The sequence below is a fragment of the Mus caroli genome, unplaced genomic scaffold, assembly GCF_978045245.1.
Source record: "Mus caroli unplaced genomic scaffold, Mus_caroli_1 scaffold_4, whole genome shotgun sequence".
Taxonomy (NCBI): Eukaryota; Metazoa; Chordata; class Mammalia; order Rodentia; family Muridae; genus Mus; species Mus caroli.
The window spans coordinates 150,076,450-150,088,675 of NW_028227259.1; the positions used below are offsets into that span (position 1 = coordinate 150,076,450).

A 12,226-nucleotide genomic window follows, 5' to 3' on the forward strand; every position below is an offset into this window, starting at 1 on the left:
CTATTGCTAACATGGAATTTTAGCAGGGATGGCTGAGATGTGGGGTAGCCCTCTCTGTGGGGAGCCCCAGACTCACATGGTTTTGTTAATTTTCCTCAGATATTGTAATAATCTTCATCCCCCTGAGCTCTTTTTATAGAAAAAACAGGGCTATTCCAAGGACTGTGAGAGGGTCGGAGGTGTTGCAACAACAGCTGTTCTTCTACCAGCTGTGTGAGGGCTCTGAACTTCTCCCATGATAGAGGGCACCATGGGACCCAGATGGCTTCATTGGAAAGCCAATCAAGGCAGGGAGTACTAAATCTGACAGTGGACCCTAGAATTGGGGGTGATTCAGAGTTTGACAGCAGGTACCTCTCATTGGCTTGAACTGAGAGTTTAGGGGAAAACTTTATTTGCATGTGGGAAGGCTTGGTGCTGTTCCTACATGGCTGATAGCCATGCCTTTCCTGTGGTGGCTGTGGGGGTGGTAACTTTGACAGGAGCCAGGAATCCAGGAACATGGTCGAACGCCTACCATCCCATGCAGGTGGGAATTACCACCCATTGGGTTCCACCGGGGTTCAAGATCTAGCCTCGAATGAAAACCAAGCTCTCTGTGTGTAGCCCATTGCCCCACACAGTGCATGGCAGACCAGGTCACTGGGGGAAAAAGGCACAAGCATGAGAACATGTTGTTTGTTCTTTTTAATATTTCCTGCAGCAGTAGGCTACCTGTTTGGTCCTATTGCTGGTGTCCTTTTTCTTGCAGCTTTTCAGTTTCATGAGGTCCCATTTTATTAATTGCTAATTCTAGTACCTGGGCTATTGGTATTTTTTTAGGAAGTTGTCTCCTGTGCCAATGCATTCAAGGTTATTCCCCACTTTCCCTTCTATCAGGTTTAGTGTATCTAGTTTTATGTTAAGGTCTTTGATCCACTTGGATTTGAGTTTTGTGCAGGGTGATAATGAGTCTGGTCTTCTACATACCAACAACCAATAAGACCAGCAACATTTGTTGAAGATACTTTTGTTTTGTTTCCATTGTAGATTTTTGGCTTCTTTACCAAAAATCAGGTGTGGATTTATGTCTGAGGCTTTGGATTCCATTGATCAATGTTTGTTTTTATGCTATAGAACAGCTTGAGATCAGGGATGGGGATGCTTCTGAAAGTTCTTTTATTGTATAGTACTGTTTAGCTATTCTGAGTTTTTTGTTGTTTCATATGAAGATGAGTATTGTGCTTTCAAGGACTATAAAAATTTCTGTTGGAATCTTGATTAGGATTATGGAAAATCTGGGATTGTTTTTGGTAGGATGGCCATTTTTACTATAATTGTACTGATCCATGAGCATGGAATAACTTTACATCTTTTGATATCTTCAATTTCCTTCTTCAAAGACTTGAAATTTTTACCATGTAGGCCTTTCACTTTCTTGGTTAGAGCTACCCCCCAAGATATTTTATGCTATTTGTGACTATTGTGAAGAGTGTATATAAATTATTATTCACTCAGAAATGAACAAACGATTATTTTTAATATATAAAACCCTTGTCTCAAGCCAGGCATGGTGGTGCATGCCTTTAATCCCTGCACTCTGGAGGCAGAGGCAGGCAGCTTTCTTAGTTCGAGGCCAGCCTGATCTACAAAGTGAGTTCCAAGACAGCCAGGGCTATACAGAGAAACCCTGTCCCAAAAAACCAGGAAAAAAAAACCTTTGGAATACACAGATTACACAAAGGTCCAATTCAGGCTCTAATCAGAAGCCTGCCATTGGGTGTGGGTGACAGGGAGCCATAGGCATTGTCTGAGATCAGAATCAGAAAAAGCTGACTTTGAATATAGATTTCAGCATTGCTTACCCTGGGCATCTCAGATAAATGTGTTAGTTTCATCATGGACTTGTGGACACAGCTAACAAGATAAGAGAGTGGTTTTCTAAATTAAATTTCAATAATGGCAGCTGGGGAGACTTTTCTGTGGTTAAGAGCATTTGCTGTTCTTGTAGAGGATCTAGGTTCAATTCTCAGCACCTACGTAGTCTGTAACACTAGTCCCAGAGGTTCCAGTACACTTTTCTGGTCTCTGTGGGAACTAGACACAAATGTGGTGCACATACATACATGCAAAGCACTCATATACATAAAAATAGAAATAATGATGGGAAACTGGAGAGAATTTCAGTGGTTAAGAACACTGGCTGTTCTTCCAGATGGCCCAGGTTTAATTCCAAAAATCTACATGGTGGCTTACAACAATCTATAACCCTAGTGACAGGAGATCTAAGGGTACCAGGTACACAGATAGTAAATAGACACACACAAACTAAACATTTGTATATATAAAATTTGTTAAAAATTTAAATTCAATGGTGCTGATGAAATGGGTTTTACATAAAGGTACTTGCTATCAAGCCTGACACATGCAGTCTGATTCATTAGACCTACATGGTAAAATGAAAGAACCAACTCCTGCAAGTTGTTCTCTGCCCTCTGCTGTGGAGTGTGTATCCTGCATATATTGTTGTACAGCAATTACCTCCAAACTGGAATATGCCATCCCAGAGAGAAACATGCTCAGACTCAAAAAAATTTAAAACAAGCAATTCACAAGTCTCAGGAAGTCCCCAAAATGTACCAGATACACAAGATCCCTCCCTCCACACGTATAACAAATCAGTTTAAGGAAGGCACAGGAGAGATTCTCCATTCTCTCAAGCTGCCTGGTAAATCCTGAAGAGAGCTCCAGGGTTCAGCCATCACAAGCCTTCACCCAGACTGGAGTGGGCAACAAAGATGAGGCTACCTTTAAGTCATCATGCTCCTATGTATGCTTAGATTTTTTCCTTTAAAAAAATATCTATCTATCTATCTATCTATCTATCTATCTATCATCTATCTATCTATCTATCTATCTATCTATCTATCTATCTATCTATCTATCTTTCTATCTATCTATTTAATGTGCATTGGTGTTTGAGGATGTCACATTCCCTGGAACTTGAGTTGCAGACAATTGTAAGCAGCCATATGGTTGCTGGGAATTGAACTCCAGATCTCTGGAAGAGTAGCCACTAGGCTTAGATTTTTCAATACCTACTTTAATAGGAGTTCTCAAATGATTTAACCTCATCTCTAACCCACCACTCAACAAAAGTAGTAGAAAGGTTAATTGGGCAAAGGGGGATGTGGATCTGTTTAAAAATAGTTCTATACATACACACACACCACAAAATTTTGTAAATTGAATGCCAGCTGGGCAATGGGGATGCACACCTTTAATCCCAGCACTTGGGAGGCAGAGGCAGGAAAATCTCTGTAAGTTTGAGGCCAGCCTGGTCTACAGAGTGAGTTCTAGAAGAGCCAGAACTACAGAGAGGAAAACCTATTATTCATTAATTCATGTATTCATTCATGAATAAAAGAATGAATAAATAAATGCTGTGGCCGCCTGCCAAAGAAATAAAGCCACATTTCAAAGTGAATCAAGTAGTTGACTGTTAGCCATTAACATTTTTCTTTGTTGTGTGTATAGGGATGCATGTGCATATGTGTATGGGGGGCGAGAGGTTAGCCTCAGGGGTCATTCCTTATAGAATCCACCTAGTATTTTAAGCTACTGCTCCAGCTTTGCTCACACACTCCACGGTATCATTGGTTCTATTCCCACAGCATTCTGAGAGCCAGGAGCACAGTAGATGTTTAATAAATATTTGTAATGAAAGACAGCTGGAGGGAGGGCAAGCATGGGCTAATGATCTTGCAGGTAAGACAGAGCTCTCTGACAAGAAGAGTTCAAGGCTGAGCAGTAGAGTACCTCAGTCAGTAGAGTACCTCACCTAGCATTCACAAACCCTGGACCCTGAGTTTCATCTCCAACATAACATAAACCAGGCATGGTGGCACATTCCTGCAATCACAGCAATGTGAAAGTGAAGGCAGGAGAATCAGGCATTCAAGATCATCTTCAGCTACACAGACAGTCTGAGACCAGCATAGATAATATGAGACCTTAGCAAAAGAAAGAAAGAGAGAGAGAGAGAGAGAGAGAGAGAGAGAGAGAGAGAGAGAGAGAGAGAGAGAAAGAAAGAAAGAAAGAAAGAAAGAAAGAAAGAAAGAAAGAAAGAAAGAAAGAAAGAGGAAGGGAATGGAAAAGAGAAGAGAAGAGAAGGGAAGAGAAGACAAGAAAGAGAAGAGAAAAGAGAGAGAAGCAAAGAGAAGAGAAGAGAAGAGAAGAGAAGAGAAGAGAAGAGAAGAGAAGAGAAGAGAAGAGAAGAGAAGAGGAAAGAGAAAAAAGGGAGAAAAGAGGGGACAAGGAAGGAAGGAAGGAAGGAAGGAAAAAAGAAAATGAGCTTCAAGCTGCCTATTGGCAATAAAATTCTGCCCTTTCTTCTAAACTTGCTCAGGAGGTGGGTCCCCATCCCCACTGTGGGAGGATAAGAAAACCTGAAGCTCAGGATAGTGTTTCCCTGTAAGAGGTGAAGAAAACTGTGGGCCTTCTGCAAGCTTCCCATACATACTCTAGGCTCCTCCTCCTTGAGCACATTCTGCTGTCCCTCACTGGGCACTGCCCAGACCACTCAATACAACACAAGTCGCTCCTATGGCAGACCTGTTCCCTTAGTAGGCTCACTGTACCGGAGACTCCTGGCGATGTTGGGTCTTCTGATGATGGTTGAGGATGGACCTCTGGTTGAAGCTGCAGCCCCAGGCTGGGCAGTGATTGGGCTTCTCACCGGTGTGGATCCTATTGTGTAGCACCAGTCGCTTCCCCTTGCTGAAGTGCTTGACGCACACCTGGCAAACATAGGACTTCTCCCAGTATGAGCACACCAGGTTGGCTTTCTGGCCGAAGCTTTTGCAACACTCGCAGGTGTAGGGCTTCTTCCCGGAGTGTGTCCTGAGATGCACCAGCAGATGCTGTCTCCATCTGAAGCCCTTCCAGCAGTCTGAGCACTTGGACTTCTGCCCAGTGTGGCTGCGCTGGTACAACTCCAGGTGATGACTCTGGCTGAAGGTCTTCCAGCACTCGCCACACACATAGGGCCTCTTGCCCAGGTGGGTCCTCTGATGCTTGGTGAGGTATTCCCTCAGGGTGAAACCTTTCCCACATTCCACACATCCAAAGGATTTCTCTTCTTCATGGGTCCGCTGATGCCTAACAAGGTTGGAGCACCGACTAAAGACTTTTCCACACTCAGGGCACTGGAAAGGTTTCCGGAAAGAATTGTAGCATTTAGGGCAGCAAGCAGGGGGATCCCATGCTGAGGAGCAGGAACCCCAGGCAGACTGGACTCAGAGCTCCCAGGCTCCTGCTCAAAGGTGCACTCAGGTCCAGGAATCTGGATAGCGCCTTCTCCCAAGCCATCGGAAATCAACTCAACAAATGCTCTCTTCAGGTCTTCCTGCTGGGGCTTAGCCTCCTTCTCCTTGCTCCCAGAACCTGTGTGACAAAGGAGGTTAACACTGTGGTGATGTTCCAGGCACCACCCAGATCTCTGTACCTGTTTCTCTGCCAGCTCTAGGACAGTGGTTCTCAACCTTCCTAATGCTGTGCCCCTTTAATCCAGTTTCTAATGTGTGGTGACCCCTCGCCACAAAATTATTTCATTGATATTTCATAACTATAATTTTGCTACTGTTACAAATTGTAATGTCTGATTCTCGACTCCAAAAGGGTCAAACCCACAAGGAGAGGACCATCACTCTAAGTAGTATGCGGGCCCTTGGCCTACATAAACCGGATATTTCTGGAAGGCAGGCTGCGGCTGAAAGAGATTTAGACTGCAAGAAAAGAATGATGAAGCCATGACAAATTTTTCTGATGAAGGCCCGCGAGTTTACTAAGAGAGTGTGCTTATAAGGGGGAAGGCCCAACCCCCTGCCAATCCATTCTTGGTGCCTGCAGCCATTCTGTCAGCACTTGGTTGCCTGGCTGTTGCTTATTCAGGAATATCTCAGGAAGATAGGTTCAGTCTCTTGGCAGGTAGCAGAAGAGCAGGGCAGTTGTCACTTCAAAAGGAACCAGCCACGTAGGAAAGCTGCACTGCAGGTGGCCCTACCTCAGTGGTGACAAGGTCTGTACCAGCCCACTTCAGGCTGGGGGAGGCTACAATTTCCCCCCTGATTATATAATAAAAATAGCTGGACTGAGACATAAAATTTATTTATGCTCCATAGTCCTGCCTGGGAGTTATGGTGGCTGGCGGCAGTGCCTGGCTTAGGAAATCTCAGATTTTCCTGAGCCATTCTTATCCATCAAGGAGCATACATGCAGCTTGTTTGTGTTTATTTTACACAAACATGGCTCTGTGGTGTATTATTTACAAACCACAGCCTCTTGGCATGTACCTCTGTCTTAGATTGATATGGCTCCGAAAACTGGTTGCACACCTTATTCCCAAATCAGACCAAAGCCATAATATATACTTAATATGTTTCTTCATATTGATGAATTTCTGCCACCGGAACTTGCTGGAGGCGAGGCTGCACACTTGCTGAAATCAGGCTGTAAGGAGAAACTGACCTGCTTGGAAAACAAAGTTGAGATAGTTGAAAAGCAACATGATAAAAGCTTCTTTGTGGAAATCCAGGTACTTTATTCTGTTGCAAATTAGCAACAATCAAGCTCAGACTCTGACCTCCTGGTGTGGGAGAGCTGGCTTTGAGAATTAGAAGAAAAGCCGGAGATTCTCTGAAAGTGGAAGCTGTGCTAAAAATTAACCTTTTTGTCTAAAAAAGGATTTTTAGCTAATCAAGGAGGTTAGAATCATACTTACTAGAAGATTCAGGATCTGTGTCCACTTGACAAACCAGTCTTTCAGGCAGCCATCGAGCTCCATCTTCTTTTAAAAAAAACAGACAGAACCTCTTCCCCAGATTAAAACGGGGTCTGGACCATTCCACATATTTGTTAATGGGTCCCACCATTTAACCATGGCATAAGAACTGGAAGTAACTGGATGCTAGTGGTGATCTGCTCCAGACTGACCTTTAACATCAGTTTGCAAAAAAATTTTAAAATGAAGAAAACAAAAGCAAGATGTGCTTTTGGTGACTTTGGGGGGTATAACTGCCCCTGTTTAGTTTTTAAAAGCCAATTTTTCAGAGTGCAATGAGCATGTTCAACAATTCCTTGTCCCATGGGGTTATAAGGAATTCCAGTTTTATGTTTGATACCAAATTCCTTACAAAATGAAGTAAAATTGTTGCTAATATAGGATGTCCCATTTTCTGTCTTAATGAGTTTAGGCAATCCCATAGCATTAAAGGCTTGTAAACATGATCAATTACATTTCTAGAGGCCTCTCCAGTATGTAGAGAAGCAAAAAGAAATCCTGAACCAGTGTCAATACAAACATGTATATATTTTAAATTTCCAAATTCCACATAATGAGTTACATCTATTTGCCAAATAAGATTAGGCATAAGACCTCATGGATTAACTCTGAAATGCAGCACTGGAGATAATGTAATACATTTAGAACACTGTTTTACAATCATTCTTGCCTGTTCTTTAGTGATCTTTTGTCGCAGCCTTAAGATATGGCTAGAGAGATGAAAATTATCATGATCACGTCTAGCCAAGGCAACAGGATCTGAAAATAAGGCCTCTCCTATCAGAGCCCTGTTGATGTAACCATTGCCTGCAGCTAAAGGTCCGGGAAGACCAGAATGAGCTCGTATATGACCAATATAAAACGGATGTTTTCGGGCAAGAATGATGTTTTGCAATTGTGAAAACAGAGATCCTGCTGGCTTATTAAAGTTAAATGTACTACAAGTCTCCAATAAGGGAATTGATTGTGAAACATATACACTATCAGTAAAAATATTAAAAGCATCATTTACAGACTCGAAGACATTCAATACTGCTGTCAGTTCTGCTAACTGAGCTGAGAAGCCAGGAGTCTCTATGACTTTTTGTTGATTATTCATAAGATATCCAGCTCGCCCTTTAGAGGAGCAATCAGTAAAAACCAAAAGAGCATTATATAAAGGATGTAAGGAACTCATTTTAGGAAATATCACCTCACGTACATTTAAATTTTTTATCAACCTATCTTGAGGATAATGATTATCTATAGTTCCTATAAATCCTATTTGAGCAAGCAACCAATCCGTACTGTGCTGCTTCAGCCTTGGTCTGTGCTATAAGGCTGAAAAATGATATCTGGCTCTTTGCCAAAATAAGTTAGTGCCTGCTTCCTTCCAAGTATGATCATCTGAGCTACTGCTTCATAATATGGCAGGATATTATGTTTAGGAGAAATCCTCAAATGTATCCACATTATAGGAGTCTTTTGCCACAACAATCTTGTAGGCATATGAATCATATTAAAAACCAACAGATATAAAGACAAAGAGTAATCTATATAAGTGACAAATTGTTCTTCAATAGCTCTTTCCACTTGTTGTAAGGCCAGCAATTGATTAAGTATAAGTCCTCAAGAATTAACACCATTATGGCGAAACAGGTAGGAACTGAGGACACTAAGAACTTTTCTTTTTTACAATTTGACACGCACATTCTCTAAAAATACCAAAGTATTATCTTAAGCCATTACTGTTTTGATTATATAAAGAATGAGATTATATGGCAAATTATTCTTATGTAAGGCCTGTAATCTGCCTGAGATATAAATCTAGCATGACATTTCCTTAAGGGGTCTTGTCCAGGCAATCTAGAACAATTTTTTAAATGTCTAAAAACAGTCTTCTAAAAAGAACAGCAATTTTTCTTATGAGTTGTATATGCATAAATTATTGCAAATTTGAGAATTTATAGTATCTGAGGGATGAACAATTTTAAGCAATTGTAAGCTCTGAGATATATATTGATAAATATACAAATCAAAGTTTGATTATTCAACATTTTAAAACACCATCTACAGCACACAATTTAATTATCTGTGCTGAAGCAGGAGGAAACTCAAAAGAATAAGCATGTGATCCAATTCACATATACTTTTCTCCCATAGAAGGGCTGTTTTTAAACACAGTAAATGGGATGCATGCATGCATGAATTTATAGAAGGTACAAAAACATGCATAAAAACAATTTTTAACTTATCTTTAGGATAGTGATTATCAATTTTATTTAAAATAATGGTATGCAATAGGCCAAATATCAATATTCTGCAATAATCAATTTAATTGCCATTTGGAACAAGGAACAGAAACTTTGTCGGGTTTCTAAGACACAATTTTTTGTTATAGTTTTTCTAAAATATATTAATTCATCTTACAATTCTTAACACCACAGCAGCCTTAATAGGATGTCAAAACTTTGCTTTGAGGTGAACGCCACCTCAGCCTACCCTGCCACTGGCCCACTGCCCAGGCCGAAGAGGCTGAAGCAGCCGGCCAGGAAGGTTGGGCAGTGGTGGAGCACCCTGAGCCCCAGCAGGAAAAATATGGCCACCCCCAGCGGGGACAGGCAGATGCCCATGGGGGCCACAGCCGCACAACTGGTGCTAAGGCCACTTCAAAGGTGCCCGTTTCCTGGAGCCCTCCCATGCTGTCACCACTCAGGGAAAGCCGCTGTACCCCATGGCCCCACCCCGCAGCAGCCAGCAGCTGGCCAACCTTCCGCATAAGCCAACGGTTGGCTGGGAGGTGAAGAACGATAATTTTACATTAATGTTTTCTCTTGCCAAAGAATTGCGGTGGGGACATTTAATAACCCTAACTAAAATTAGCAGCTAATATTTGATTACCCATTTATTATAATTGATAACAATTATAAAAGCTTTCTTTATTTTCTGCAAAGCCTTTTGTTCTTTACCAGTTAATTTGTATCTCTCAAGACAACATCTAACAAAGCTTTAAGTCACTTTAAGACCTTAAAGTGAGGCCTTAGCCAATTAACATCTCCTGGAAACTTTTGAAAATAAAATTTTGAAGCAAATCAATTTTTCATACTTAGATTTTCTGTACCACAATTTTATAGTATAACTAAAACCCTAAACATTAAAAACATATTGCCTCTGAATCTTTTCTGGAGCAACAACTACTCCCCAGAACTTTAAAGGTCATTGTGTGAGAGCAAAGATTTGAAATAAACTTCTCTTGAGAGGCATTAACTAATAAAATGTTTTCCACTTAGGAAACAGTATACACTGAAAGATTCAAACTCTTAGCTTCTTCTATTGAAGCAGAGACAATAAAAATTTTTCTTACATAATGTAAAGCTATATTAGCCATACCTAGAGGCAAAATTTTCCAGTGATTACCAGTTCACTAGAAGCAAACCCTTTACAATTATCAGCATGCAAAGAAAAAACAAACTTTTAAATCCATAATAACTTTACATGAAGTAGGCAAACCAGATTGTAATGTCTTTATAAGTTCTACTGTCTGATTGACTTTTTATAAACTTTGAATTTGAACTTTATTTAGAACAACATCTGGATAGGTCTGCAACAGTGTTCTTTTAACTAACAAGAAATTCCCCTGAAGGCAGGCAAGAACTTCTCTAGGCACTGTTTGCAAAATAAAAGAAAGTCATATGAGCCCCTAAGAGGCTTCTCTGAGCTTTGTTCCTTTTTCTGTGAGGACAGATTTTAGAATTTTTAAGTTTCTTTTGCAATATTAGACTATAACTACAACTTTGGGAAAGCAAAACCCATTTTAAAATAACTTATCATCTTTAAAATCAATATTAGAAGCATTACTATCATGTTACAAAGTTTAGCTGCCAATATACACCTATGAATGCATGACAGTGCAAATTTTAATGCTTCATTGAAGAGACATTGTTTTAAATCTTACCTTTAAGTCTACCTTTTAGGATAAGAATCACATTAAATATTATCTCAACTAGAAATATCCTTAGAGGCCTAGTTTTTTGGCCTGCTGTATGCCACGTGTTTGAAACACTCCAAACCTGAGTTACCAATTTAAAGCTGTCTTGCTACCAATGTTATACCTTTTAAATCATACCCAATAACTTATAAGCTAATACTCTATGATGAAGACACATAGAGCATATTGTACCTTTAAGACCAGTAAAAAAACAAATTAAGTGGCTACAGGAATCCTATAAATTTAGACCAATCAAAGAATTTTACCTTTTCTAGCTATAATTATAAGATTAAAAAAAAAGCACTTTGTCATTTGCTAAACACAATAATCATGATTGCAGAGGATTTTCTAGGAAAAAAAAAAAACCCTATCAACTTTTTTGCCTTAAAACTAAGAAGCTGCAGACTCCTTTTCTTTAAAAACAGTTTGTTTGTTTGTTTTTTTTTTTTTTTCCAGCAGGCGCTCTCCTGCTGTGTTTGATTCTTGGCTAAAGTGTGGGCCACTCTCGGGCTTTGCTGAACCAGCAGATAAAGCCTTAGCCATTTTTATTTTCCAACATGAAACACAGAACACCTAGTCATTCAGACAACGAAACAAGACACACATGAATTGACATGTGAACGTATGGGTGCACCAGACATTAGACAACACAAAGAGGGAAGAGAAATTCTGCCGTAGGAGCGAGAGAATAACACAGGGCATCCCCTGATATCTCTCTGTCTCTGGGAGAGTTTCAAAATCCATTTTCCTCTATTTTATTTTATTTTATTTTATTTTATTTTATTTTATTTTATTTTATTTTATTTTATTTTATTACTTTAAACCCTATTCCTCTAGCCTGACACAGTTCTCGACTGCGGACAACCGCCTGTTTTATTATTTTAAACCCTATTCTTCTTGCCTTAAGCAGCTCTTAAAAGTTGCGGACAACCACCTGTTTTGAAGTCTCTAGTCCCTCGCTGCCAAACCCTAAGTGGAATCAGTGCCGGGTCAGCACTGTCCCAACTTAGTCCGTATCCTACCACACCTCCAGCAACACTTTAAAAATGAAGTTTAAAACCAGCGCTAGCATAAATACCTGTTGCTCACTGTGCCCGATATGATATTCTTATTCTTTCCTTCTCATGGAGCTCCACACATAAGGCAGCAAGCCCTCAGTGTTTTCCCGCCCTTTCCAGGTCCCTGTTCCAGACACCAATCTGTAGTAAGCCGGCCCATGGCCTACATGAACTGGGTATTTCTGGAAGACAGGCTGGGCTGAAAGAGACTTAGACTGAGAGAAAAGAATGATGAAGCCAAGACAAATTTTTCTGATCAAGGCCTGCGAGTTTGCTAAGAGAGTGTACTTATAAGGGGGAAGGCACTTCCCCCCCACCCCCACCAGTCCATTCTTGGTGCCTGGAGCCATTCTGTCAGCACTTGGTCGCATGGCTGTTGCT

At 40.6% G+C, this 12,226-nt stretch overlaps 1 pseudogene; it reads right to left on the bottom strand.

Annotated features, from left to right (window-relative positions):
- Positions 1 to 4,610: 4,610 nt before the first annotated feature.
- Positions 4,611 to 6,547, bottom strand: LOC147005405 (uncharacterized; annotated as a pseudogene).
- Positions 6,548 to 12,226: the final 5,679 nt, after the last annotated feature.